This window comes from Gallus gallus, chromosome 4 (genome assembly GCF_016699485.2).
Source record: "Gallus gallus isolate bGalGal1 chromosome 4, bGalGal1.mat.broiler.GRCg7b, whole genome shotgun sequence".
Taxonomy (NCBI): Eukaryota; Metazoa; Chordata; class Aves; order Galliformes; family Phasianidae; genus Gallus; species Gallus gallus.
Window position 1 is genome coordinate 13386116 of NC_052535.1, and position 27300 is coordinate 13413415.

At 52.3% G+C, this 27300-nt stretch overlaps 1 protein-coding gene and 1 non-coding gene across 4 annotated transcripts in view; both read right to left on the minus strand.

The window, feature by feature from the left end:
• PAK3 (p21 (RAC1) activated kinase 3) overlaps positions 1-27300 on the minus strand; it is a 109201-nt gene that overhangs the window by 41971 nt on the left and 39930 nt on the right. Inside the window, exons 1-2 of one of the 3 annotated variants that reach the window (XM_046940509.1) lie at positions 26459-26565; positions 25978-26028 (exon numbers count right to left, since the gene is read on the minus strand). The exons of 1 other annotated variant lie outside the window; for it this stretch is intronic. The gene's annotated coding sequence lies outside the window, so the exon portion shown is untranslated. Of the gene's footprint in view, positions 1-25273; positions 25333-25977; positions 26029-26458; positions 26566-27300 lie in introns of those variants that run through there. One more of the 3 variants, XM_015278598.4, reaches the window with a different exon arrangement.
• MIR1606 (microRNA 1606) lies at positions 9548-9616 on the minus strand. Its single transcript, NR_035092.2, has one exon. It is a non-coding gene; the product is annotated as a microRNA 1606 (primary transcript).

The following is a 27300-nucleotide window of genomic DNA, read 5'->3' on the forward strand; positions in this document are numbered from 1 at the left end:
ACCCACCTCCCCAAGGGAGCAGCCTGTAAGCACACACTTCCCAGCCAACCTCATCAATGAGTTTGCATTCATCTGGTGATCCAAGCCAACCTGGCAGGTTCTTCCTACAACAAACCAGGAAAGGCTCAAAGAACTGTTCCATGAGCAGCTCAGTGTGGTGCTCCCCAGCAGAGGACGATGTCAGCTCTGAGCCTGGAGCCCAGTGGAACTGCTGGACCCTACCTGCCCTGTGGAGCTGGCCACTGCATGTGTACCCTGCAGCCAGAACCGAGCAGGCGCAGCTCCCTAGAGCCTCTGTGCCAGGAGTGTGGAAGAGATCACACACCTTTCACTAACAGAGCTGTGCACCAAGGCAACTCAGACAGAAAGATGCTTTGTCAATGGAACACACCATGTGGGACAGTGCTGCAGCCCTGGTGCGTGCCTGGTCCCAGCGAGAGGCCCTGCCAACAGCCCTGCCATCAGGGTGTGGACCTGCCCCAGTCCTGGAGGAACACACTACTGATGGTAGCATGGATGTAGGCAACAATGTTCTTTGTCACCAGGGAGAAGCTGCAGTTGGGCTCAGGGTAGGGCTTCTGCAGACTGGGATCTCCAGCGCAGACCACAGCCATTTCCCTGGAGAACCACATGCTTCTGCAGATTCAGGTCCAATAGTTACCGTCAACAACCTCTGCAATTTCTATCCCAAAATGCAAGAGGTCTTCAGGTAATAGGGAAAAAAAGAGCCAGGGCTGAAAAACTGCTGTAAGGAATAGGAAAGACCGCACCCCCTCCTGCTGAAGGAGCACACACGAGGCCAGGTGTTACCCAGCAGAGGCATGAGACACAGTGCCACGTGCCCCTGACCTCCCTCCGCAGTGGGGCTGCTGTGCACTGTGCAGCACATCCTGCACACCCACAGAGGTGCTCTGAGCAGACAGACACCCCGCAGCCACGCTCCCCCCCACACGAACAGCCCAAGCAGGCCAGGAGCTGACAGCAGCACAGGCCCTGCCTGCCCTGCAGCCCACCTCCACAGACTCCTCCAGCACCCGCTCCGCTCGGCCGCCAGGCACATCCAGCCTGCAGGCAGGAGTTGGCCATCACTCCGCAAAGTCTATTACATGGCACCAACCCCAGCTGTCCCTCAGAATGGGACAACCGCCTCTGTCGCTGTATCTGTTTGTAAACAATGCCGCTCTGCTGAAATAGGTCCTCCCGTGGGGTTTCACTCCACAAAGGATACTATTAACGGTTTCTGGCCCAATTTGCCTATGAGGTAATTATTTCCAAGATCTTGAAAGGAACACTATATTTTGTTCAGAGCCGTTTCAGGCTCAGTTTCAAGAACTGTACAAAGCTCCTTTATTCACTTCTGAACCAGAAGAGAAAAGGGGGGAAGATAGCCTCAAAGCTTTAACGGCTGATATTAACTTCCCAGAGCCGGGCTGAAGGAAAACGACAGCAAACCACGAGGCAGCACACACACCGAGACCCACAATTTATGGCTTTCCTGATCAGAGCCCATCTGCTCTTCCATTCTTTCTCATTTTGAGAATTCCCATACACCACTCGCTTCACGGCAAAAGAACATTCACTCATATCTAACTTCGTACTAACTCGCTTCACCTCAACTTAGAGAAAATGGAGTGCCAACGAGCACGCCAGCAGCTCACAACCCACCAAGGGCCTTCCAAAGAAGCCCCCAGGTTGTCCTTAGGAGGGGCTTTTGGAATAGGCCAGCTGACACCTGCCAAAAGCAGTGCACCATCATCAGGATCTCGTCACCTTGCTCCTCCAACACGTCCCCCTCTCCCAGCAGCCAAGGCGGTGCTGGTGACAGACTGGTGAGGCAGTAATGTGTGTGCCACAAAGAGATGGGCACCAGCACCTTCCTCCAGAGAAAGTTCTTTTTGATGGCCATTGGCTTTAAGGAACAGACTGTTACACTGAAAACACAGAAACAAATGCACATGTGAGCACATCAGCTTCATGGCCAACCAGCAAAACTAAAACTGAATTCTCAACCAGGTCAGTCACTTCTCCACAACCACTGCAGGGTTACGGAACAAGACTTGACATCCTTCTCCTTCTGTCCCACCTCTTGCAGTCATCCGCTCTGCAGCTACAAAGACAAACATGGACCTTAAGTACACAGCGGCCAGCTTCTCCATGACAGAGTCCCCCTCTGAGCAGCCTGCCTTTTAGTATTTATTGCATCTAGCTCTAGCCACGCTAGGGAAAGGAGAAGAAGACACTTAGAGTGACCAAATATCTTCAGAACCAGAATCACACACTTGTCTGGAGTCAGTTCCAAGTTCAGAGCAGCCTCCTGCTGTGCCTTTATCCCATCCAGCCCTTGGAGGAGCACTGCTCACAGACAGGTCTGGAATCGCTTCCCTAGGTTAGTCACGTTATGTCAAAGGCTGCAGCATTCAGACAGGACTGGTTCCAATTAGAACTCACAAAGAGCATCCTGTTCACAGAGACATTGGTGTTCACTTTCAAAGCCTCAGAGATACAACTGCAGCTTGTGATGCAGCAAAATCGTTTCTAAGATCCCTTGAATGGACGGAGCCGTGCCAATTTCCATGCAGCAGCTTTGCAAATGTAATTGAAGATGCAATGCTCTTTTTTTCCCCAGAGCTCTTTGTTTATAAATATACTTCCTGCAAAATACATTTCATTACTGAGCTGTACGGGCCTCATTCTGCTCCCAGCAATACTCATCCATGCCCCAGAAATCAGCAGCGCTCTAACTGAGCACAATTCTTTTGAGGTACTGAGCACTGAGATGCTCTGTTACATACTGGCTGAGAAACTTCCACACTGTTTCCCAGCACAGTTGCTGGGAGGACTGTATGTTTCCCTACAGCTGGATGTTCATTCGTAGCCTTTTTAAAATTCACGTGGAAGTGCAGCTGGTTAGCTGCACAGAATGAATGCAGTCACAGCGTCACTACGTGCAGGAGGGTTTGCTATCTTCTCTGCTAAGCCTGGCCAAGTTACAAGACTGTCCCCGAATCCCTTCAGTAAGAAGGGCCGTGCAGAAGGAAAGCAGACCAGGGTGCATGCCCCAGTGCTGTGGGGAGCAGGAGCACCTCAGGGGCCCCTCCACATCCCTGTGCTGCAGGACAGCCCTCATCGCTCCCACCTGCAACCCTGAACTATCAGCATTCATGCCAACTGCAGCAGGAGTTAAAAGCCAGCAACCAAGGCAACAACACCTCACCTTCACCCTGCCTCTCACACAGCCTCACAGCACAGCACAACTGCTCTCCAATCATCCTCCTGCTCCCCTCACAGGCAGGTAAACAAGCGCTGAGCTGAGCAATTATTCAAACAGAGTCATTTCTTCGATGAATGCACTCTCTGTTTCTGTTTGCAAACACCCTGTAAGCTGCTTACGATTTCCCCCAGCATATTCACTTACACAGAAGTTACCTCCATAACTCGCTGCAAGTGACTCCTGGTCCCTGCAGCAGCAGCAGCCATAAGCTGCTTTCTGCCTGCAGGTGCTGCTTTGAGCTCAGGCTGTACCCAACCAGGGCCACCCCGACACACCGCCTAGAACTGCTGCTTTTCCAAGGCGGGATGCTCACAAGGCTGAGAACCAAGTTTCTGTTGGAGCTTTACCAAGCAACTCCCTAACACTGGTTTGAAATTCCCTCCTGACAGCACGTTTGCACAGGGACACTGTGAAATAAATGAATGCAGAGAGGACATAAGTGCAGTAACAGTGAACTTAGTGGCCTTATCTCACTAAGCGTTTCTTCAGATTTGAATTATTCTGTCCTTTCCCTGGACCCCAGGAGCCACCCAATCAGGCTGTGAAATGCAGAGAGCAGGTTGAATCTGTGCCAGGGCCCTGGCCACCCACCTGGCCCGAGCCTTGCGATGGGTGCACCACAGGGAGGAAGAAGCACATGCACAGAGGGTGTGGGCAGAAACAGCCTTCTGCACCGGGGCCAGCCCTGCTGCCCAGCCCAGCAGCTACCAGGGAACCTCTGCACCGTGCTGTGGAGCACAACATGGAAAGAAAAGGGGGTAAACAAAAACCAACCCAAAAGATGGTGCTCCAAGCCACTGCCTGCAGACACTGCTTACACTTCAGAGCTTGGGGAGCTACAAGGGAAGGATACCAAAAACGACATAAGAGCTCCCGGAACGATCTGATGAGAGGCTGATGAGAAACGATGAGAAAAATACCCAGAGAAGGTACTGACATGCGAGGAATAAAAACAAGATTCTTCCCACTCCACCCCTTTTTTGCCTTTTGTTTACACAGCTGAAGGACTCCACCAAGTAGAGGCAACTCCACGTAGAGTCTCTGAACAAACCGTGCCCATCAAATACCCCACATTCCCTCAGATAGCATCCCTTGCCCACTTGTGAAAGCTTCCGTGTGAAATGAAGTGTGGATTTAAATCTCTGTAAATACACCGAAGTAATTCTCCACATGGACCTCATTATTGCTGCCTCAGAGCTCGTGCCTCAGCCGTGTAGAACTGATAGTTCTTTTCCTTTTATCACCTTATCTCCCTAATGCGTGTGCTTCTGGGGGAGGCACGGTTTGTCACACAGTCACCCACTGACCCCCCAGCATGCACCCACCCCAAATGAAGGCAGAGCCCTGTGGCCCACCGTGCAGTGACAGGAGGCTGACAGCACAGAGCTGCACCCGGCTGCTCTCAGGCTCAGTTCTGAACCCGCTCTGCCTGTGTTAACAGTCAGTGACCCAGGCAGAGCTGTGCCAGTTGCAGTGTCTGGCAGGTTGCCCCCATCGCTGTCCTCTCTCTCACATTTAAACGATAGCCAAGGAAGCCTCTCCTTGCAAAGGCTTCTGTAACAAACATTCTCTCCCTCTCTCTAGATACATAAGTCCTTGACTTCATACTTTTTGGACACCCTAAATTCCTACTGAACTCCAGCTGGTGCATTGAGACTGCTTTTCATAAGCCAGCTGGCATCTTGCCTGCAAGGGTTTTCATTTTGTTTACATTAAAAAAAAAAATTAAAAAATTTTGAAGAAAACAAGGGGAAAAAGACAACAAAAGGGTCCATTTCCCTGCTTCTCATGCTTTCTGCAGGGGTTGGTACTTTCTCCGCTCTTCCAGTTTGCTCTCTGCATGACACACTCACAGATGCATCACAACAGGGCCCCGCTGACCCCCAGCCCAGCCCATGCAAACGCTGTGTGCCAAAAACCAGCCCTGGCCCCATCACAGGGACACAGTCCTACCAAGCAATGGGACATGCATACACTTCTCTGCTCCATGCAGAGCTTGTTTTGCCTTTGCAATCTCCAGTCTGCCTTGCTGTAGTAAACAACACTATTTAAGCCCATATGACAGAAGATCATGAAGCCAAGTCTGAAAGGCGTACCTAAGGCCAAGGCAGAGAAATAACCAGTGGGGGCCCTCTGCTTCTCCACACCAGGGCAGGACCCTTTCTCAGGGGGCACAGGGCAGACTCAGAGGCCTCCACACACCACCAGCACAGACTGTGGTGAGCTGTCCCAGCAACGCAGCAAGGCACGGTGGAAGGACCCAGTGCCTGCCTGCAGGTGAGGAGGTGCCAAAGCCCAGCTGTCACATGCTGCTCACCAGGAGGTGGATGCGTTCCAGATTCTGCATCATCTCTGTAGGGCACTAGGGCAGGAAGGCATTAATATCCCCTTCACTTCCCCAGGGACAGCATTTTGCCTTTTATTCTTTGCCAGGCCTTTTATTTACAGCTGACTAGCTTCATATATCTAATATTTGCCTGCTATGTTAGTGATCTTATCGTGGGTAATGGCATGTCTGCCGCAAGGGCCTGCAGCGGTCGTGTGCATGTCTCCAGCACCTGCTGGACCCTGGTTCAGAGCAGAAGGGCAGGGAGCCTGGAGAGCAACACTCAAATGCCATTCCTGAATAGGCTGCGGGGAGATGAAACCTGCATTCCAAGAGCAAAACAGGGCCCTCACACTGAATCTGCAGCTCTATCAGCTACTACTCCACGTTGGAGCAGGAAAGCATGAGCACAGGAGGTGGTGGCACTCCAGAGCAAGGACATCCCAGCCCCAGGCACTGTACCGGAGTGCTCAAGGCAGCAGGGCTCTAGTTTTGGGAATGGCAATGTCCATGCTACAAACCACGGCAGGCAGGCGAGTATTTCGCACTTCTGCGTAACATTCCTGCTTCCCACAACTTCTCAGCAGAACAAACCGCTTTGCTGCTCTTACAGCCAAGGAAGCCTTGTCTGGAGAACATGGGAACACGTGTGCGAATCACCAGCACAAAGGGACACGAAATCTATTGCTGTGAGGAGACAAGAGCCAAGCTACATCTGTTCACAACACATCAGCACACCTGTCCAGGCTGTGCAGAACCACCTGCACCTGCTGCTTCCACAAAGAGCCGCCTCCACCGCTCACTATGTGCTCCCAAAGCAGCCTGAGCTCCTCACACAAATCCCTGCAAAAGCACCAACTCCAGAGCAGCACTGACACCAACGCAATCCCGCATTAAGTCAAAGAAAGTGCCAAAAATAAGGAACCATCAAAAAGCAAGGAAACAAGTAAACAAACAGGAACAGCCAGGAAAGAGCAAAGAGGACAACAGCAGGACCCAAAATAGATCCGTGGTGCCAGGCACGCGTCACAGTTATAGCATAAAAGCTCAGCAAAGAGCTGTTCTTCAAACAGCTCATCATCATTTATCCCACTGCCGGCCGGAGCCCATTACCGCTTGACACACTCTGCTTCTCATTTACACCAACTTCGGGCCTTAAAAGAAAACAGAAGTAAATTAATTGAGGATTTTATGAGGCAAGGAAGCAGAGCAGCAGTATGAAAGGACAGAAGCCCAGAGCTGCTCTGCCCCCTCCCTGCAGGACACAGACAGGGTGGGATCACGTGCCGAGGATGTGAGCATGGAGCACCCACCGCAGGCATCACACAGCTGCACACCGCATCCGTCCCTCCCCACAAGGAATTCAGCTCTCTCCCTGCTGCTACTGCAGGGGAGAGATGGCTTCTGTAAGGAAACGAATAATGAGCTGATTTAGTTTCAGGAACCTGACAGCTACTCAGGTCAGCAGGCAGCACACGGTACATGCAACACAGCGCCCGCAGCCCAGACAGCAAGCAGAAAAGAAGGAAGAGGCCCACAAGGTGCCAGCTGGGCACAGAGCAAATGGGAGCCAGCAGGAGGCTCAGCCCTCCGGAACTGCTGGGCTGGAAGGACAGTCAGCAGCAGCACAAAGGGAACCTGCTCACTGTGCTGTCCTTGAGGAGGAAAAGACAAGAAAAATGGAGGTGGAATTATTTTATTAAGTGGCAGCAAGCTATGAGCAATGAGCAAGGTGCTGTTGCCAAGGACAGTGGCTAAAAAAGCCTAACAAGAACGGCTGATATATTGTTTGGCCTCAGACAAAATGAACCTGTCTAAAGGCACCATTGTTTAGGCAAAATCACAAAGCAAAGAATGAATGCTTTGGTTACAGAGCTGTGCGTCACAGCATCTGAGGGTAACTCTAGAGGGGTTCGAGGTCTCCCAGAGAAACACATGACTGCCTGAGATGCCCTGTACCAACAACGAGAGCCTGGGGGGCTCCAGAGAAACTGGGAGTGGCACAGCAGTGAGCTGGGGGGCAGGACAGGGCCAGAGCTGAGGGCAGTGGCATCTGCATGTGATGAGAACGTGGGGAGAGAAATCCAGGAAACACAGAGTCTGGAGCACGAGGGCTTTGTGGTCCAGAGCACTGTACTGAATGCAATACAAAAAGAAAAATGGTCAACTCAGAGCAACAAGATAACACACACAGCAAACAGCAACTTAGGATGCAGTTCCTCAGTGTGTGTGTGGTGAGTTGGAGGTGCCCCTGCAAAAGGAGGAGCGGGCAGGCAGACAGGCTCTGCTAGGCTCTGCACGAGCTGCCAGCCATTCCAGGTTACGTGTGCTGTCGTGCCATTAAATCAAAGCCCAATTTGATTCCAGCTGGATTGCAGAGCGAGCTGCAGAGATAAAAGGCAATCCTAGATTAGAGAAATGCCACCAAGTGTTGGAAATGTAGAACAAGGGCTGTTCTGAGGTCAGTGGGCAAATAGGAGCTGCTGATAAAACCCCACAAAACCAGTGGCGTCATCGCTCCAGCCTGACAGGCACTGACACACAGAGCCATCCATCACTTGACAGCAAGGCCATGCGAGCGTGGAATTATCTGAGGTAGAAATAATGTCATTGTCATAGGAAGATTCCTGAGGCCTCAGAAGAAAAGAGGCTTTGATTAAGAGACAAACAGCAAAAGGAAGACCACAGATCAACGAAACAAATTAAAAAGCACACTAACTATCAGATCCCAAAGAATGTGAGCCACCAGTGAGTGAGTTCACCTCTATCGAGAGTAATTCCCGGCCCTGTGCTTACCCTGAGGCTGATGAAGGAATTCCTAGAGCAAAAGACACGATGGGCACCTTGCAGTACTGAGCTGGCAGAGCCCTGCAGACCCAGCACTACCCCTCTGCAGCTCTGGCACCCACAGTGCTGAGGGACAAAATGCAGTCCCCAGGTGCTCAGCAGCAGCTCAGCCAGCAGGGCCAGCCCACATCCAGGTGATGCAGGTGAGCCTGGAGGCAGCAGCCGGGGGCACAGGGAGCGCTGCTAAAGGCTGCACCTCTAACTCTTCGCCTTGAGGAGCTGCTGTATGGGAAGTCGCCCTGCCACCAGCGTGATGTGTCAGCTCCTCCATGATCTGCAGCCCAAGGCAGGTGCCTACTTTTCCCTGCCCAGTTCTGAGGTACCTGAGTCCTACACAGGAGCTCCAAACAGCACTGAGATGCCTCTAAAAGCAAACCTGAGAACAGAGCTATGGAAGCCATCCCCATTACCTGCTGATGCTGACGGGTCACAAAGGACACCTGCTCAGACAGCAAAGGAGCCACCGGCTACGCTCCCCGGAGTAAGACATTCCCATCCATACCTTGGAGTCACCAACGCTGTCTGGGTCTCACGCCAGGAGAAGGGACAACGCCAACATCCCGAGGAGCGCATCTGCAGGCTAACTGCCTCTGTTCTCACAGTGCACCAACACAGGGCACTGCCCAGATGGTCACTAACAGCAGCAAACGCACAGAAATGAGAGCCTGAACAGAACACAACGCTCAAGTCTCAGTGGAAAAGAAGACAGCAGATGAACTCACCAAATTACTGCCTAGCTCTAATAGGAGACTCCAGGCGATTTCAGAGTGCTGCAGGCAGTCATAAAGCACTGGCTCCATGACGGGCCAGATCACAGGCAGAAAATACTATCTTCCCTTTGCAAGGCTGCATGTCACGATATAACAGCCAGCAAAGTCCTCAGAACTTATGCTGATAATATGCACCATTGCCTGCTGTTCTCATTAGTGTGCCACTGCCGCAGGTGAAACAAGTTCCAGCAACAACAACAAAGATTTGCTCAGCCCCAGCCTCTGCTAGCCCCGCTCAGCAGGACAGGGCTCTGCCTCACCGCAGCGCAGTAAGCACACCTGGGCTGGAAGAGTGCTGCAGGGCAAGCATGGCCAAGGATGTACAAAAGCCAATGTTCAGGACTGTTCTGTTGCCCCCTCTTTCAGTGAATTTCAGAGGGAAACCGAAGAGCAGCCTCTACAGAGGGGCAGTGACCATTCACGCTGCTTGTTCAGACTCCAGCCCTGGAAGTAATCATCCCCTCACTTACAAGAGACGCAGGTTCTTTTGCAAAATTAATCATTCCTGGCTGCTCAAATGTTTACCTGCCATCGGAAAAAAAAAAAAAAAAGCAATAAAAGGTTGGTATAACAGAAAAGAGCAAATATTTACCTTATAGTAAACAAACTTCTCCCAAGGTACAGGCACAACTGTAAACAGGAAAAGAAAGGGCAGAAGCTGTTTGCAACTACACACCTCAAAGCCAGAAGGGATACGAAATTGGATCTGCTCTCTTCAGGAGTAAAGAAAATTGCCACAAAGAACCACAAATTATTTATTAAAGGGAGTACGATACCATGGGAAAACAAAACCAAACCCAAAATAATCTAGATGCAGGCTTTTCTATCAGGAGAAACCAGATAAGAGTACATCATTTAATTCAGTTCTGCTTATCAGCATCATCATTGTGGCTAAAAGTGCAAAGACTTTAACACATTTAGAGTCTTATTCAATTCCCACTGAAGTCACAGAATAGACTCTGGCAATGCTGGATCAGGTTCCTATGGGCCCTTCCAAGCTGGGGAGCTGAAAGCTCCTTTACGAACTAACTGAATTCCTCTTCCTTGCCTTTGTGAGGAAGGCCCTGGCCGCCTGCCCTTCCCCTGACTCAGACACTTGGCCCGGCCCTGTGAGGACTACGCTCCCCCTGCTCCCACCAAAGTCAAGGGCACCTCTGAGGCTCGGCGTGCTGAAAGCAGGCTGCCTGCCACAGCGGGGCCAAGTGCCAGGATGCCAGCCAGGAAACGCACAAACCCTGGGAAGAAAGCAAACACGAGGCCAAGCCCAGGCCCCCAGACAGGCAGCCCAGCATCACTTCTGTGTGTTCCAGGCATGTGACATCCCGCCACTCCAGTGGGCACTGCTCTGCTCATCCCAGGGCCCACGAGCTCAAACTGGGCCTGTGCAGAACGGCACACATGCTGAACGAGCCTCCGTTGGGAAGCGGGGCCATCACACCATGGTTTATGGCTATCTCATCATCTTCCAATTCAGTCCAGTCTGCAACAGCTCCACAATAAACGTGGCACTTTATGAGACTTGTTTCTGTATTACTTTCTGTGTTCTAAAATATTTTTATTCTATCTACAAAAGATTTGTACAGAATGATAACATTTTGTGCACCTGGTGAGCCATTGATCTCAGGTTTACTAAGCCATACACCAGCAACAATTAATTAAATCCCTCACCACCACATGGGTACACTTCAGTAAGGCCCATCCCTACCTCCAATAATCCCCATGCACTCCTGGAGCAATCGGTGTGTTCTTCAGAACATGGCCACCAGTCTGCACACAGCTTGCAAAGTAGGAAATCAGAACACAGATTAAATTACAGCCCAAAATGGCCTAATAAATGTGTGGATGTAAAACCAAGATAAATTAACAAGCACACGCCACCACCTGTCCCTGCCACATGCCTCAGAAGCCCAGCTCCCCTCTTGCTGTCCAGCATTGACCACCAGCAGTTGTGAGCTGTCCAGCCAAGTTCCCAGGTCCCATAAATTGTACGCACAACCCCTCAACGTGTCAAACCTACAGTCTGAATTCAACTGTTCAAAGCATCTCCCACACTCCAGAGAAGAGCAGTCACTGCCATTTGAAGACAATGACAGTGAAATCTTTTGCTACATCACCTTGATACCCAGGCACTCAAGCACCCCACCTCTATCCGTAGAGGAAGGTGTAGCTGTTCATATCACCCACTGAACACTCCTTTGCTAGAGGCACCGACCACATCCCCTCTGCGTGTCTGCAGCCTCTGGTCCCCTTCAGCTCTCTATCATTCAGTGGCTCACTACTTTCAAATCACTGATTCATGCTGCTATTGGCATTCCCATAATTTTTGCTCTCCTCAAAAGGAGCTGAGGTCTTTAAAAAAAAAAATACAGCCTTCAATATTCAAATAGATCCAAAATGAGAAGGGTTTTTCCCATCCTGTCTCCCTGTGTAAGAGCACAGGAGGAAACACCAGGAATCGGATGCCCTCTCCTGCTCCGAAAGCAACTTAACACAGGAGCTCTGGCCAATTGTGTAATTACAAAGTGCCTCCATTCCCTCATTTCTCAGTGGCTACAATTATGCTGCAACAAATCCCAGGCCACCTGGGAGCAATGCTGTACTTCAGCCTCCCTGCAGACACAGCATAATGCAGCAGGCACAGGCTGGGCTCTTGGGAGCACCAAGGTCTCCAACTGGAGCTGGTCATTAATTTTTCAGGAAGTTGCATGTCAGCAGCTTGGAAGAGAGAGTTTTCATGGGAACATGGCACTGCTCAGGAAGGCTCTGTCAGAAGGGTGCATCTCTGGATGCAACAGAGGAATTCAAGTTTCTGCTCCCTTAGAAGAGAATGAGTTCCCATTAACAGGAATGTGGGAAAGCTGGGTTCAGGGCTCCTGCCTGTCACAGGGCTTCCAGATTCCCCAGGAAGAGTTTCCTCAGTCCTTTGTGTAAGCTTCATAATAGAATTTCTTCTACCCTTTCTCTTGTCTGAAAAGCTTTAAGATGTCCTAGAGCCATGGAGACAGCAGAGAAAACCATCTCCTGTGGCACAGGTGAAGAGCTCAGGACACACGGTGAGCACAGTACCACATACTGAGCTCCAAAGGAGCCCACAGAAGCTGGGATCTCTGCTCAGCCTCTCTCCAGCCAAGGGACTGCAGCCCATGGCCTTCTCCCAGGAATCTCCTGCAGATTATTAATTAGCTAATGGCTGGGGAGTGCTTGGAGGAGGTAAAAGGTGCTATCGCCATTATTTCCTACTACTACTGTGGCTCTCTGACAAGTATGCCACAGGCAACTTGGATCTGTCCTTCCAGAGAATCTGTGATGCTGGACTCAACAAGAATCAGCTCTTCCAAGCGCAGCATGAGCAACAGTCCTGGCCTAGAACCTTTTAGAAGCGCTCAGGAGATGGAAGGCACAGGGCCACGTGCTCTGAGCACACAGACACAACCACGTTACACAGCTCTGTCCCATGCAAGCATCTCCGCCAAAGCTATTGCTCAGCTGGCAGGAGGGAAGGCGTGTCTGTAATCAGTATGTGCAGTGTCTGTACCTATGTGCAGCACCTGGTGACTTACCCTGGAGCTCCAAGGATGGGATTTGGCCTGTGACACAGGCAGGGTGCACATTCACCCAGCCTAGCCTAAAGCATGGTAACTCCCCCGGTGGGGAGGAGAGGGCCACCAGGAGTGGGATCTGCTCACCTGCCTTCCCTCAGCTTCCACACCCGAGCTGACACCACTGAGGACACTGGTAGACTCTCCTTAGAAAACATTTAATTACAATCTAAGCTTTACGGCTCACACGTTTAAAGCAGGCCTAATTCTTTCAGCAGTCAGCATTACTTGAGAGCAGCTCTGCAGAGAAGGACCTGGGGGTCCTGATGGATGACAAACTTAACATGAGCCAGCAGTGCGCTCTTGCAGCTCAGAAAGCAAATGGTACCCTGGGCTCCATCATGAGAAGGGTGGCCAGCAGGGACAGGGAGGTGATTGTCCCTCTCTACTCTGCTCTTGTGAGGCCCCATCTGGAGTACTGTGTCCAGGTATGGAGCCCCCAGTACAAGAAAGACAGAGAGCTGTTGGAGAGAGTCCAGAGAAGGGCCACAGAGATGATCAGGGGGCTGGAGCACCTCCCCTACGAGGAGGGGAGCTGGGCTTATTCAGCCTGGAGAAGAGAAGGCTGCGGGGTGACCTCATTGCAGCCTTTCAGTACCTGAAGGGAGCCTATAAACAGGAAGGGAGTAAACTCTTTGAAAGTGTAGATAACAGCAGGACAAGGGGGAATGGTTTTAAGTTGAAAGAGGGAAGATTTAGGTTGGATGTTAGGGGGAAGTTCTTTACCAGGAGAGTGGTGAGGTGCTGGAACAGGCTGCCCAGAGAGGTTGTGGATGCCCCGTCCCTGGAGGTGTTCAAGGCCAGGTTGGATGAGGCCCTGGGCAACCTGGTCTAGTAAATGGGGAGGTTGGTGGCCCTGCCCGGCAGGGGGGTTGGAGGTTCATGATCCTTGAGGTCCCTTCCAACCCAAGCCATTCTGTGATTCTGTGATTACTTAAATTGACGACCCAACTGCGCAAAGTGGATTGAAGCAAAGACTGGGATTTGCACAAGCGTGTTTAGACCCAGTCTACGTCTAGTCACCCACACCACTGGAGCAGGTGATTTACAACTGAATCAGTTAAGCCACTGCCACTTTTCTGACAAGCTCAGAGCTTACTCCTCCCAGACTGACAGGATGAATTGCCTTCATTTCTTTGTAAGTCAAAAGACCAAACAAATGCCTGCTCTGCAGTCCCAGCTGTCCCTGCAGCCCTGCCGGCACAGCCTGCTCCCTGCAGTGAGCCCCGGCCTGTGCTGGCTTCTGGGGGGAAGCCGTAGCCCCCCCTCCTGCTGCAGCACCAGCTCAGCCCCCAGAAGGCAGTACTGCAGCTGCTCTGGTGCCCCAGGATTCACACACCTCAACTGTTCACCTGCCTGTGCTCAGGGAAAAATCCCCGGTGATAACCTGCTGGCAAAATCTGCCAAGATCCAACCGGTGTGCATGTGAATGCCCTACATTCACAGAACAGAAATTACTGTGCATCATCAAGCTACCTCATTAATCTCCTTCCTGCCAAATTCTGCAGATAAGGGGCAAGGGGGGCATTAAGAGACCTGGCTGTAGTACCAGTGCAGGCAGTGTGCAACACCTCCTTCCTAGGTGTGCATCACCCACAATGCCAGATTATGCTCCTCCCCCAAGGCTTTGGCAAAATACACACGTGCAGTACAGAACAACAAGAGACAGAGATGCAATGCATTCTCCTCTCCATCCTTTCTTCCAAGAGATAAATGACTTGGCAAGTTGAGTGATAACAAACCAATATAATAACATGTCATAAAGCTGCAACTAATACTGGTGGAGAGCAGATAAGGGCCTGGTGATCGCAAGCACTATCAAGCAGGAATGCCACCAAGGAAAATCTAAGATGTGGCATTAAAGCATGCATTGAAAACTGAGTGCCTCTCTTCGAAATATTAAACTCTATTTCAAGCCTCCATCTCGTCATGTTTTACTCGGCACGTACACTTTTCATCATATTAATTCCTTCTCTGTCAAAGTCTTTAGAACGACAACAAACAACATCAATCACAGAAACAGAGGTCCTCCAAGTTCTCTTGGGCAAAACAAAGTTCACATCAATCTTCACACAGAAAGAAATACCAACCTGACCTGTCAGCACTACCAAACCTCACCGCTCACGCAAGGCCTCCACCTGCAGCCAAACCATTCCCACATTTACTGCCTAGACATCCTCGAAACAAAACGCCTGTGCTTGACATCTTTTCCTCAAGTTTCCTGCCAGCTATGGCTGTAACTTCACTCCTTTGCTTTCAGAGAATAGGACAGGATGTGGTAATGCAGCAGAGAAGGCAGCAGCTGCTGCAGGTGCATGCAGGCAGCAGAGCTCAGCTCCCACTAGCCTCACAAAGAGCAAATACCTCATCTGACAAACAGGAGCTCCTCAGAGTTACCCAGCACATATTCATGTAGCATCTGGGCATGGCCAAAGCTGACATCTTCAGTGCCAAGAAGCCACCTCTGTGAGTAAGGAGGGTACCAGTGCTTCTACAGCCCATCTAACTCCCATCCCAACTCCTCCCAGCGGTCAGCACAGGAGGGCCCAAGCTGTGGTTCTGGTATTTCCAATGGCAACATGAGGTGCTGATGAAGCACCTGGGCTGCGTTCCCTCAAGTCCAAAACAGGATTCTTATCACACAGCACAGACCTCTGATGCCTCGTGGGCTGAAGAGGGAGGTTTCTCTTACTCTACACCTCTGAGTAGTTTCTGAGGGAGAAATATAAGAAAGAAAAGCACAAACCCAGTTCTAACATCGTCTGCCTTTGATCCCACAGGTCTATCTGTGCTAGAATGTGTCAGGCCAGCCAGGCAGATTCTGGGACAGCGTTCTTAACTTGCACCACTCCCAGCTCAGCAGAACTCACCACTGACTGCTGGGCTACTGTCAGAACAAAAGTTCTCAGCATTACTGATGGACCTCAGACATGATTACCCAGGCAGACCATTACACCTTTTTAGCAATTTTCACCAGCACTGATGTAACTTTGGCTGCTGCAAACTGCAGAAGAATGCCTTGATCTGATTCACATTCAGCGGCATGATATCCAAGTGCAACATACAATCCCAGGCTGTAGATTGTACAAATGGAGATGAAATCTCTTTCTAAGTCTTCACAAAAGGTTTGTTTTGCCCACAAGGAAATAAGTTTCTGTTCTTGTAAGGGCTGTCTGGATGGCAAAACTGGGTGTTCTTTTCCTGTCTATAAGGAAACACCTCCCTTGAGGGACTGGCCAACACCTGCATCCATCTGCAGAATGCCCATCCTGAGAACTCTGCTTGAGAAAGGAAACACAATGAGAGGGAGAGCAATTTGAACGGGCACTACAGAAAGGCTGAATGTGTGCCGGGAAACATCAGAAATCTTGAGACCACATTCCTACTGCAAATGCTCCTAAGGTGTCAGATTGAGAGGGGAACTGACGCAGATATTTCACACTGCTATTTTATAAACCTCAGTTCCGAAGATTAAATGAAAACTTGAGGTCAGGTCCCACAACTGGATGCAGGGTTTGGCCAAAGGCCATTCTTTTTCATAAGGACATTTTTCCAACGTTACAAGAACAAATGCAGAAAAACTGGTATCCCTTAAACTGCCAGGCAAGGGCTGCAGCTCCAGGCTCACTGGTTTCAGCACAGCTATAAAGCACCACTTGTGCTGAAAGGGTACAGAAAGAGATGCCGAGTCTCAGCCATAGCCTGAGTGGAAGCAAGGGCATCACTCGTTGGTCACTGCTTCACAGTCAAACAGCTCTAACTACAAGAGTCCCTTGAATTGAGGGATACTGCTTTTCCAGGATGATGACACGAGCCCAGTGTGATCGTGAATGGGTTCTACCTTTTGTCTCTGGAGTGCAAGGCACAGGCATCAGCACAGAAACGCAGCACAGCAGGCTGCAGGATCCCAGTACCACGAATTGCTCAGGGCTGTTCGAAGCAAAGCACAAGGAAAGGAGAGCCCAGAGGGAGTGTCCAAGATGTGGTTCCGGCACCCACAGCTGGCCGAGACGTTACTCTGCGCCAGGAAGCTGCTCCTCTCCCCCAGATGACTGCAGTTAGAGAACACCAACACCCACCACAAAGCAGTGGGCATGCAATATGAATAGCATCAATGAGAAAATCATGAGCCCACATCAAAGCACCAGAAGTTGTTTTTCATGACATCTGGCTTTAAAACTGCACGCAAACAGGAAGGTATTACACTCGGCTAAGTGTGTTTAGAGGACTTTAAGCTGTGATTCTGCAGTTTTCAAACACAAGCATATAGAGAATGACCCTTAAGGATGGGGAGAAGCTGCTGTCACGGCTGTAACCTGGCAAATCGCAAGTTACACTAAGAATTAAAAATCAATGCTTCTCTGAAATGTACCCTGTTAGAAAAGTCAAAGCTGTGATAACTGATGGCTGAAAGTCCTACCATGACCACATGTTCATTTATTTACCACACGGTCAGCTCCTTGGAATCTGGATCCAGCAGTTCTGTCAGAATTAAACAGAAGCAAACCAATAATGCAAATGAAGCAGAACAAACCGATTTGCTATAATCTTTCTAATAACAGGCAGTGATTGAAGAAGATAATGAATTAATCTAATTTGGAAATTTCCCCTCCTCCACTGGAACGTTCAGACATTGGATAAAGCCATAGAGCCTGCCGTCACCAACAGAGGCGGCACAGCTGAAACACGGACAAAGGCGACGTCAGCAGCACGACGTCTACGGGAAGGCTCCTGGATTTGAGGACAGATTGCTTTGGGGACAATGACAGAGCACAGAAATGTTACCGTGAGGATACAGAGCTGTTACCGGTGTCTCTGTGGACTGCAGAGGGGACTGCTCAGCCACAGATGGGCATAGCACAACCCAAGCTCCTCTGCTCACACTCCAAGCAACTTGCTGCCCGCATCTGTCCTTATGGCTGCGAAGGCACATGAGCACAGAACCACTCCCACACCAACACGCACTGCGTGGCATCCAGCAGAGCCCAGTCCTGCTGACAGCTCACAACGTCTACCAGTTCCAGCTTCTGCATACGTGCTCTACTACCACAGTGCCCAGAACTGCTGCAGAATGGCATGGCAGTAACTGCAGAGCCTTCACCAGATTCTAGATGCATTACCTCAATAGCTCCATCACTGTAACATCTACTCACAATGAGGGCCTGACACCTTTTAAAGCCATTTGTGGAGACCCTACCGCCTGATCTCTCAACTTACCTATTCACCGTAACCTCCAAGAGACCTCGGAGCTGCACTGAAAACTATGAGGGGCTATTTCTTCTTGGAGCAGGTAAAAGCTGGAATCAACCACTTGCACATCCGTTCCTTCTCTGCTCAGTTAACCAGTTTCATTTTGAATCAAACCCTGCTATTCTCTATCAAAACAGAGGAGATAAAACTCAGTCCCTCCCTAAGCGTGTGCAGCCTCCCTGACTTCTGTGGCGTTCAGGCAGACAGGCTGAAATTACATCACTGGCATACTGATGCAGCTTAGATGGCATCTCCTCCAGTTACACAGAAACACAGGACTGGGAGAGACCTGTGGGGTCACCAAGCACAGTCCCTGCCGTCCAGGCAACCACATGATCTAACCCCTTCATAAACGAACTGAAAATAAGTTACGAACCATACCTCATCAGGCACACCTCAGGCTGGCTATGAATGCTACACTGTGGTGTAAGTGGACTCTGGAAGAAGTACACAGGCGCACCCAAACAGATTAGAAGCCATGGTGAGCAGGGAGGAAACCCGGTCTGATGGCCTGACAGTGGGTCAGGCCGCCGGCTCCGTGCTGACCTGCCCCACTGCTCCAGCCCCAGGTTCCTCCGGGCCGACAGCACGATAATGATACGGTCCTCTCTTTGGAGATTGCTTTTAGCTCAACAGACTAAAAGAGGGACATGAGAACTTACTATTTTTATCCACTCAATCTCCTCAACAGGTTTTTAAAGCCCATCTGAAAGCCCTCCTTTGCAATTCAGCCTGTGGATAATTTGCTACCGGCATCTCTGTAAAGTTTAACCTGTCAGAGCCCGGCCAAGGTGTAATTTCATCCCCAGGCTCTTCTGACTTGAGGCTCCGGAGCTTCACTTTGTGGATAAAGTATCAAAGCAATAGTTCTGTGAGACAACAGCCCTTCACAGCCACAACCCATGCATTATTCTCTCTAAACATAGCTTTACAGGGCAGAATGAGAACTTCTGCTCTCCATTTCTCCTCCCGACACCAACACTTTAAGAACAAACACAGATAAGAGCAGGAGACAGAGACACAGACAGAGGATGGTTTATCCCACAGGCAGAGGATTACTGCATCGTGATGTAATGACCTCGTTCAGAAAAGAAAAAGGTTACTGACACGACAGCACGAGTTGTAGAAACAACAGCTCCCTCCCAGAACAGGGTAAAGCAATGCCCATTTAGAGTTATGCTGAAGAAAACATAAAACACTTGCCCAGTGAACTGGAGAGGGACAGAGCAAGCTTCAGCCCAACTGGTCTGGCCACAATCTCTCTCCAGCTACACTGGAGAGTACACTGACCCAAACAAGCAGAGTGCCGTACAGCTAAAAAGAGACGCCGTTCTGCTCTCTGTGTTTGCATCTCTATAGATCCAAGAGTCTCCTTTCTCCCCTACAAAGGAACAGGGTGAAAAACAGTCATTTTTGTGTTTCATTTCAGGTGCAAAATGCTGTGGGAAAAGCCATGTTAGTTGCTCCCCACGAGGACTATACATTAGCACTTTCTTTGGATGTTTCCTCCCCCACAGAGGATGGAGGGAGAAAGGCCACGTGCTGCCCACATGAGACGATCCCATAGAAGAGCTCCTCCAGGCTAGCCTTGTTTTTCCCCCTGTTTAGCCAGCATTTAGCTCAGCAAAGCCCTGGCCATGACTAAAACCCCAAGGCTGAACTAATCACATGGATGACTACAGCTTCCTCAAAGTAACTTGTTTCTAATGGACTTTCAAATGCAACAACAGCAACAGAAAATACATATGGTATTTATCATTTAAAATACTGTAAAGTATGCAGAAGTTACACTGCTGGGCATTCACCCCTCACTGCTGTTATCCTGTTAAGGTGAAGCGTATGCTATTAAAGTCAATATTTACCAACAGACACTCAGGTCACGTAAGCAATACAATCTTTCCATGTAAAACTATGCTCCCAACAGGAAATAAAAGGCATTTGGCAAGTCTTAGACTGCCAAGGGCAGCTCCTACATGTCATGTTTCCAGGACAAGAAAGCCCTCCAGTTACCCCAGATACTTCCAGCGGTGAATGCTGAGCTTGTCTGCTAAGTTTCCCGAGCCCACTGGAAATCCCGCAGCAGACACAGAGGGCTCTGAGTCTGAATTGGCACCAGATGCTTTAGAAAACAAGCGAATTTCATTTTGCTACAGGAATATGAGAAGGCCAAAAGGCTTCATTTGTCAGCACAGGAACAGTCACTCCTCTAAGAACATGAATATTCTGTTGAAGTTGTTATAAAATGAGACTCTCCTACAGAAACCCTGCGCCAAGCAACAGCTCCATGTGCCAGCTTAGAATGCCCTCTGTGCTTGAATGCAACAAGAAATGTCTTTTCTATAGCTGACGAACATCAATGACAGCCTTAAGACCAGAGCAGCAAATGCTTGCCTTTCAAATAGAAGCCCACAGCGTCCCCCTACCAGCTCAGAGGCTTCATAAAAAGGCCAACTCAGTATCAAGCAGCCACTGCAGGCTTTCCCCTCGATCAACCTAGAAGTGTATTAGACATACATCAAAACTGCATTGCAGCTAGAGCTGCCAATTACTTATAGCAAAATGGAAGGCTGATTCATTTGACTGTATGTGGGTCTTGGCTGGAGTTTTCCCAAAATGCTACAAGAGAAAAACCTCAGTGAACCGCCCCCTCATTCCCACCCCTCCCTCCCCCCCAAATCCCTGCCAGGAGCCCTGAGCCTGCAAAAATCAACATTTCCTGGAGGATTCTTTCTTCAAATTGTTCCTTTTCTAAATACAGATAAAACGCACAGCATCACGAAATGCATTTGCATATGAGATACGTGCATACAGGGACACCTCTCCCAGACATGAGCAAGTGAAATGCAACGCAGAGCATCTAAAAAGCCCTCAAATCCCCAGCTCTGAGAGATGCCCCATGTCTCTCCTTACAAACCCCACCACACGATGTGCCCACAGCCACCTCACCATGAGATCACAGAGGCCTGCAGGGGCAGCTGAGCAGGAGTGAGTGGGAGTCACAAAACACAACATTTCTGCTACACACGAGCACAATCCCCTTCCACAAGCTCCTCATGTTGGATGTGTTTAGGACCCAGTACATCACTAACAGCAATCCATCACACAGCATGCCTCCTCAGCTACGTGTCCCAGACAAGCAGGCACTGCCAGAGGGAAGTGCCACAGCTCTGCTTCCAGAAAGGACACATGAAGTTGCATGCCACATGAAGCTGCTCACAGTAGCCGCTGTTGGCCCACCGCCTGTTATCTCAGCACCTGCAGGCTGAGGTCTGTGAGCTCCCTGCCACACCAGGCCCTCCCCTCCACACAGACAGCACAAAAATCCAATCATGTTTACCTCTCTCTGGTACCTTCCCTTGCTCTGCCAGCTCCCTGCTGATGACCATGGCCATCTGACTTCACCTTGGGTTTTCCAGCCACCCCAGGTCAGCTGTGCACCCACAGCATCTGCCACTGGCAGCCAGCCCTCCCGGCCCTGCCGCCTTCCTCCAGGCCTCACTTTTAGCCATTTCTTGCAAACCTTCACAACAGCTTTCATGGAAAAGCAGGCTTTGGGATCCTCAGGGTGCAGGATATCTGCTCCAATAGACACGTTCCTCAAGCAGACAGGCCCACGTTTGTTCTGCTGCACCCACAAGGCCAAGCTCTGCCATTCTGCTGGAGAACAGCAATGCAAACAACATGAAATACAACTGAAAAAAAGAAACAACAACAGGTAACTAACCTTCCTTCTTGGAAAACCACTCCATACCCAGATCCCTATTGTTTTTCCCCACTATAGGAAGGAGCCCAGCATTGACCCTGAGCATGCAGAGTGCTCCAGGACCACAGGAGAGGACAAAGCATGGCCTGGACAACAAGCTGCTCAAAGCTGTCACTGCCCACATCACAGATCATGGAAGGCAGTGCCCCCTATTTTGGTGCTTTGGAGTCACTTTTCATTATTAACGTCTCTGGGGAGGAGGACTGAGCATTCCTGCAGAGCAGGAAGAAGTAGGGAGAGGCTGAAAGAACGTGGAAAGGCACAGAGGGCTGCTGAAGTGCAGGACGTGGGGCAGAAGTAAAAGAACTGTTCCCTCAGATTGCTACTGCAGAGACTTACAAATATTAACCCACTTCACTCTGGTTTGTTCATCCTACAAAGCGCAAAGTGCTTTCTCAACAATGTAGCAGGGAGCAAGTTCTGGCTGCTATGGTGTTTTTTCTTGCTGGAAATCTCACCTCTTCTCATCTTCGATAGCCAGAGCCTCTGCAACAAAGAGGGGCAAGTAACACTATGGTGACAGAGACCACATCTGCAGGAAATAAATAAGCAGGGTGCCAGGCTGAGCCGACAAGGCTCACTAGAAGATCAAACGCGGATGTAAGCAGCTCTTTTCTGGAGCAGGCAGGCATCGTTTCAGTCGCTGAAATATTCATGCCCCAATAGGAGCTGTGGTATCAATGTCTGTCCCTGATACAAACAAACCTGAGCTCAAAGCATGACAATCTGTGTTGTGCAGAGCAGAATTGCAATTAAAGGCACTTTCCAAGCCTCCATTTCTGCAAACACACAGTTGACGGCTTTTCTAGCGACACTATAGGCACATCCCAAAAGTCCATAATCTCTTGCCCATGAAGGCAAAAGACATTAAAAAAGGGATTTTAATTGTGCCACTTCCATTCTTCCCTCCCTGGTTTACCACCCCGTGCTGCAGCTGGCAGTGCTGGGTGCACCTGACAGATGCAAGCCGACATGTGGGCACTGTGGATCGCAACAACATGCTCTGCAGGGAAGCACTGGGAGACTTCTCATCTGGAGGACTTTCTCCCTCACCATTGGGAGCAGAGAAAGGAAACCATAAGGCCTTCCACTCCCCTTGAGCGGAAGTACTTTTGAATGCCCTTCCCAAGTAAAGCAAGAGCACTGATCTACTCTAGGAGAGAAATAGAGGGGGCCCACCGCTGCCACCCCTCCGCCAGCACTGCTGATGGAGCCTGGATACAGGTGATGTGGCAAGGCAGCACTGCAGCACCCACCTGGGCACGCGTGCAGAGCAGAACAGTGGTGAGCCCACTGAGGGGCCAGAGAACTTGCAATGCTTTGGATTAGAAAGAAAATGAGAACGTGCAGGCTGTGGAATCTGCATGGTGCTGAAATGGCAGATTGGTACCCCAGGGCTGGACAAATCCCACACGGCAATACATGGTTTCAGAGGAAAGCAAAACACAGGAGTGCAGCAAGCTGGATCGAAGCACACCTACCACTGGCACATGCACAACCTGTCCCTTTCAGAAGCCAAGGGCTTTGCTTCCATTTCTCTGGGAAAGCACATCTCTGCCCTCAGAATCACAAAGAAACACTTAAAATTTCCCCCAGATGCCCTGAACACAGTGAGGATACCTGAGGGTATCACTGAGGTGCACCTGTCCAATCTACCACCCAAAAGCAAAAGTCTTTGCTATCCCCAACAGAGCATACACTACATTTGCTGTCAACTGCACATGAGCCATTGCTGACGTTCATGCCTCATCATCGATCACACATGGAAAAGAGCTTCAAAACTCCAACTGTTAATGAACCACAGATACTTCCTCATGTTCTCCCAATACAGAATGAGCCCTGGTACGAGGAGAGGCTGAGAGACAGGGCTCAGCATCACCTGTGCGTGCCCCAGTGACAGCAGCCACTCACTTAAATGAGAATGGCAGTTGGTGGAGCAGTAAGAGGCAAATCAAAGCACACAAAGAAGTAACAGAAGACTTCATCCCTTGTAAGTTCAGCCATTTGTGCCTGAAAGGTAAAAAGCAGAAGACAGGTGCAGGTAAAAAGCGCTCGCTAAACACAGAAGAGCGCTGACAAGCAGAAAGGCCTATTCCTGCAGGTGAACATAAACGTATGCTTTTCTTCCTTTTTCCCCCTGCCCTCCCCACCCACTCTGTTCCCCTTGTCCATTAAATTCCTGGGAAAAAAAGCTTCAAGCACCTTCTGCTTGAAGCTATGGCAGATAATGAAAGGGGAAGGTGATGAGGGGCTCCTGCTGCCCCACGCAGCACGGCAAGGAACAGAAACCAACGTTCATAGCAGCGGGCTGAAAGCAGCGTTAACCTCCCAAAGCCACGGGGAGTGTGCCCAGAGCAGGGCTGGTAGCCAAGGCCGGCAACGTGCCCCTCACAACCAGCCCTGTGCACACACAGTGGAAACGGAGGAGCAGAAGGCAGACCTGAAGGACTGGCACAACAAAGCAGCTCCTTGCGAGCAACGCTGCCAGGCTCCTTACAGCGAGCAGCGCAGCAGCGCTCACCTGTCCTGCAGCTGCGTGCACAAGAGCTACAAAGAAACACGAGGGGCACCAAAAAGACCTCATGACAGATTTCGTTCTTCTAGACCACGTGACCGGCTCAGGACAAGCAAAATAACTGGGATTCTGACTTCCCTACGCTTTTAAATACCGACTTCTGGCCAGATCCTTACAGACGAGATGCCTGGAGAACAGCCTGGGCAGACAGGAAAAAAACCCCTTTGCTACAGCCCCCAGCACAGCGCCCACCAGCCGCAGGGGAGCAGCGCGCCGCCCGGCCTCGCCGGGACGTCGGCCCCGCCAGCAGGCGCTGCGAGCGGCGCGGGGCGCGTGCGGAGGGCACGAAGCCGGGGCGCAGCAACGCGACCGCCGAAGCATCGCGTCCCGGGCACTGCTCCCCGCCGCGCCGCCGCCACAGCTGCGCCCGAGCGGTGGCCTAACGAGCCTGGAAACTCAATCCTCTCCTCCCCGCTCGAAGGCCGCGGCCGCCGGAGCGCCGCTGCGGGAGAGGCCGCCCCGGGGCCCGGGGCAGCAGACCCGGCCCTCGGCCCCGCAGGCCGCGCCGCCCCGAGCGTCCCCTCCGCCTCCGGCGCGGACCGCAGCGCCGCGTGAGCCGCGGGCACGTCGGCCCCGTGAGGGAGCCCCGCGGGCGGCCGTTGCGCGGGACAAAGGCACAGCCCCGGCTCCGCGCCGCGGGTACCGGGCCCGGCCGGGCGCGGGCTGTCAATGACGGCATCGAACCCCCGCGGCTATTTATAGCGCCGAGCCCCCGCCGCGCGGGCGGCATTGTTGGGCGGCGGGCAGCGCTCGGCGGCCCCGCGCCGACACAACTTCGGCCCCGCCGCGGCCCTACGGACCCGGGGCTCTTCCGCAGCCGCCGCCCCCGCGGCGGCCCCGGCCCGCTTCCCTCCCGCCCCGCGCCCCGTTACCTGCGCCCGGCGCTGTCATGCTGCTCCGCCGTCCCCCGCCGCGGCCCCGCGCCGCCGCCGCCGCCCCCCCCGCCCGCCGCAGCCCATCTGCCGCGCGCCCGGCCCCTCGCGCCGCCGCCGCCGCGCGCCAATCGCCGCGCGCGCCGCCGGGACGTGCCGCCGCGCCCCGGCCCTGTCGTCACCCCGCCGCCCGCCGCGCGCCCATTGGCTGCGCCCGCCCGGCTGCGGAGAGCCCTCGGCGCGCGGGGGCGAACCCCGGGTGCGAGGCGGCGGGGCGGGGGGTCGCGGAGGGAAGAGAGCGGCGGGTGGCACCCAGCGAGCGGGGCCCGGTGCCGCTACTAGCAGCCGGAGCGCCTCGGGACGCGGCTGGAAAGGAGAAACGGGCCCGGGCTGCGCGATGCTGGCTTCGCGCGTGTGCTATTTTCAGAAGGAAATAAGACGGACAGCGCGGTGGGGTTTGCGCTGCACGGTGGGACGCAGTCCGTGCTGCGGCAGTGGTGGCCTCGGGTGGCCCTGCTCTGCTGCAGGGGCACTGCACACCTCCGTCACAGCTATGGGTGTGAGGGCTGCATCGCAGTGAGCTGCTCCCGCCACTCCCAAAGAGTCCAACTAAACAGCAGCACCACAAGCCACCAGTTGGCTGTTCCTGTAAGCGCTGTAAGGAAACACGCTCCCGGCACCCTGAGCTCGGCCCCGCCTGATACCTGGCTCTGCTGAGGGCCAAGTGCACGAAGCAGGGGTCAGCTTCATTCCACCTGTGGAAGAAAAGAAACGACTGCAGGGCTCGGAGCAGAGGAAAACACAGAGCCGGGCCCCTGCCCTTGGCCTGCGCAGGAGCTACGGCTGCTGGGAGCTGCAGACACCTCACTAACACCGACCACACAGCAGCTTTTCCTGAAAACCAGCGATCTGTTAACAGTGTGCACCTCTGGGGTTGGCACACGAGGCCCACCAAGCCCCTCACCCACCCGACGTGGCTCTGCCAGCACTCAGTGCTCCGGCTGCCCACGGCCGGTATGCTGGGCTGTGCTCCCCTCCACCATCAGGGGCACAGCCTCACCTGCAGCTGTGCTCCCCGGAATGCGGGCAGGCGGCCCAGCAAAGCGTCAGCTCTGCATCCCTCCCTACACACAGTTCTGCAGGAAGAGGCCCGAGGGCTCAAAGCCAAAGGCGATGCTCCCTCACCTTTCAGGTGCAACCAAACAGAGCCTCCCGCACTGAGCACAGTCCTGCTGGCTCACGCCGCCCAAAACCACCGGTGCTCTGCCTATGGAAAAGGGTTTGCCAGACTCAGTAGGAGAGGCCGAGCACCAGCATTTATAGAAACAGAACGCACACTGAGCTAGGATGGGCAGGAAATAAGGAAGGTGTTCTTGAGCAATAAGGGGAACGCCTTAGAACAGCTGCCGGATCCTGATCCTGGAGGCCACGTGCTGAGGCTGGGCAGGAGCTCAGGGAGGCGCCGCACAGGATATGGCCACAGAAGAGCAAGGGGACCCAGGTGCGCTCAGCGAAGGCACGTGGCTCAGCATCCCTGCACTGCCCTGGGGTGGTGGCAGCCCCGTGTCAGGGCTGACTGGGGCGAGAAGGGACGCGGAGGGATGCTGAAAGCTAACGACTAAACGCTGGGGCCTGCTCGGCCATGATGTCATGGTTTGCCAGCGCCCGCCGATTGGCTGCAGGCGAGCATCTGCGGCGCCGGGGCTGGCGCTGGGCAGGCTCAGCCCTCACGGCTGCTCGGCACGGCGCGTTGTCCTGACAACGAGGCCGTCTCCTAACGGAGCGGCGCTGGGGACCCTCGGCGCTTCTGAGGGAGGAGACGCTGGCTCCTTTGGAAGGAGCTCGGCTGGTGGGAGCCAGCACGGAGCGAGACACCGGGCAGCACGCTGCCAGCAGAGCTCCCAGCCGCGGCGATGGTGCCTCCGGGATCCGGGCACGGGGCCTGGGCCTCGCTGCAGCCCAGGGGGCAGCGTGGCCTGGGCAGGTGGCAGGGCTCCACAGCACACAAGGCTTCCCACCTGCCTCAC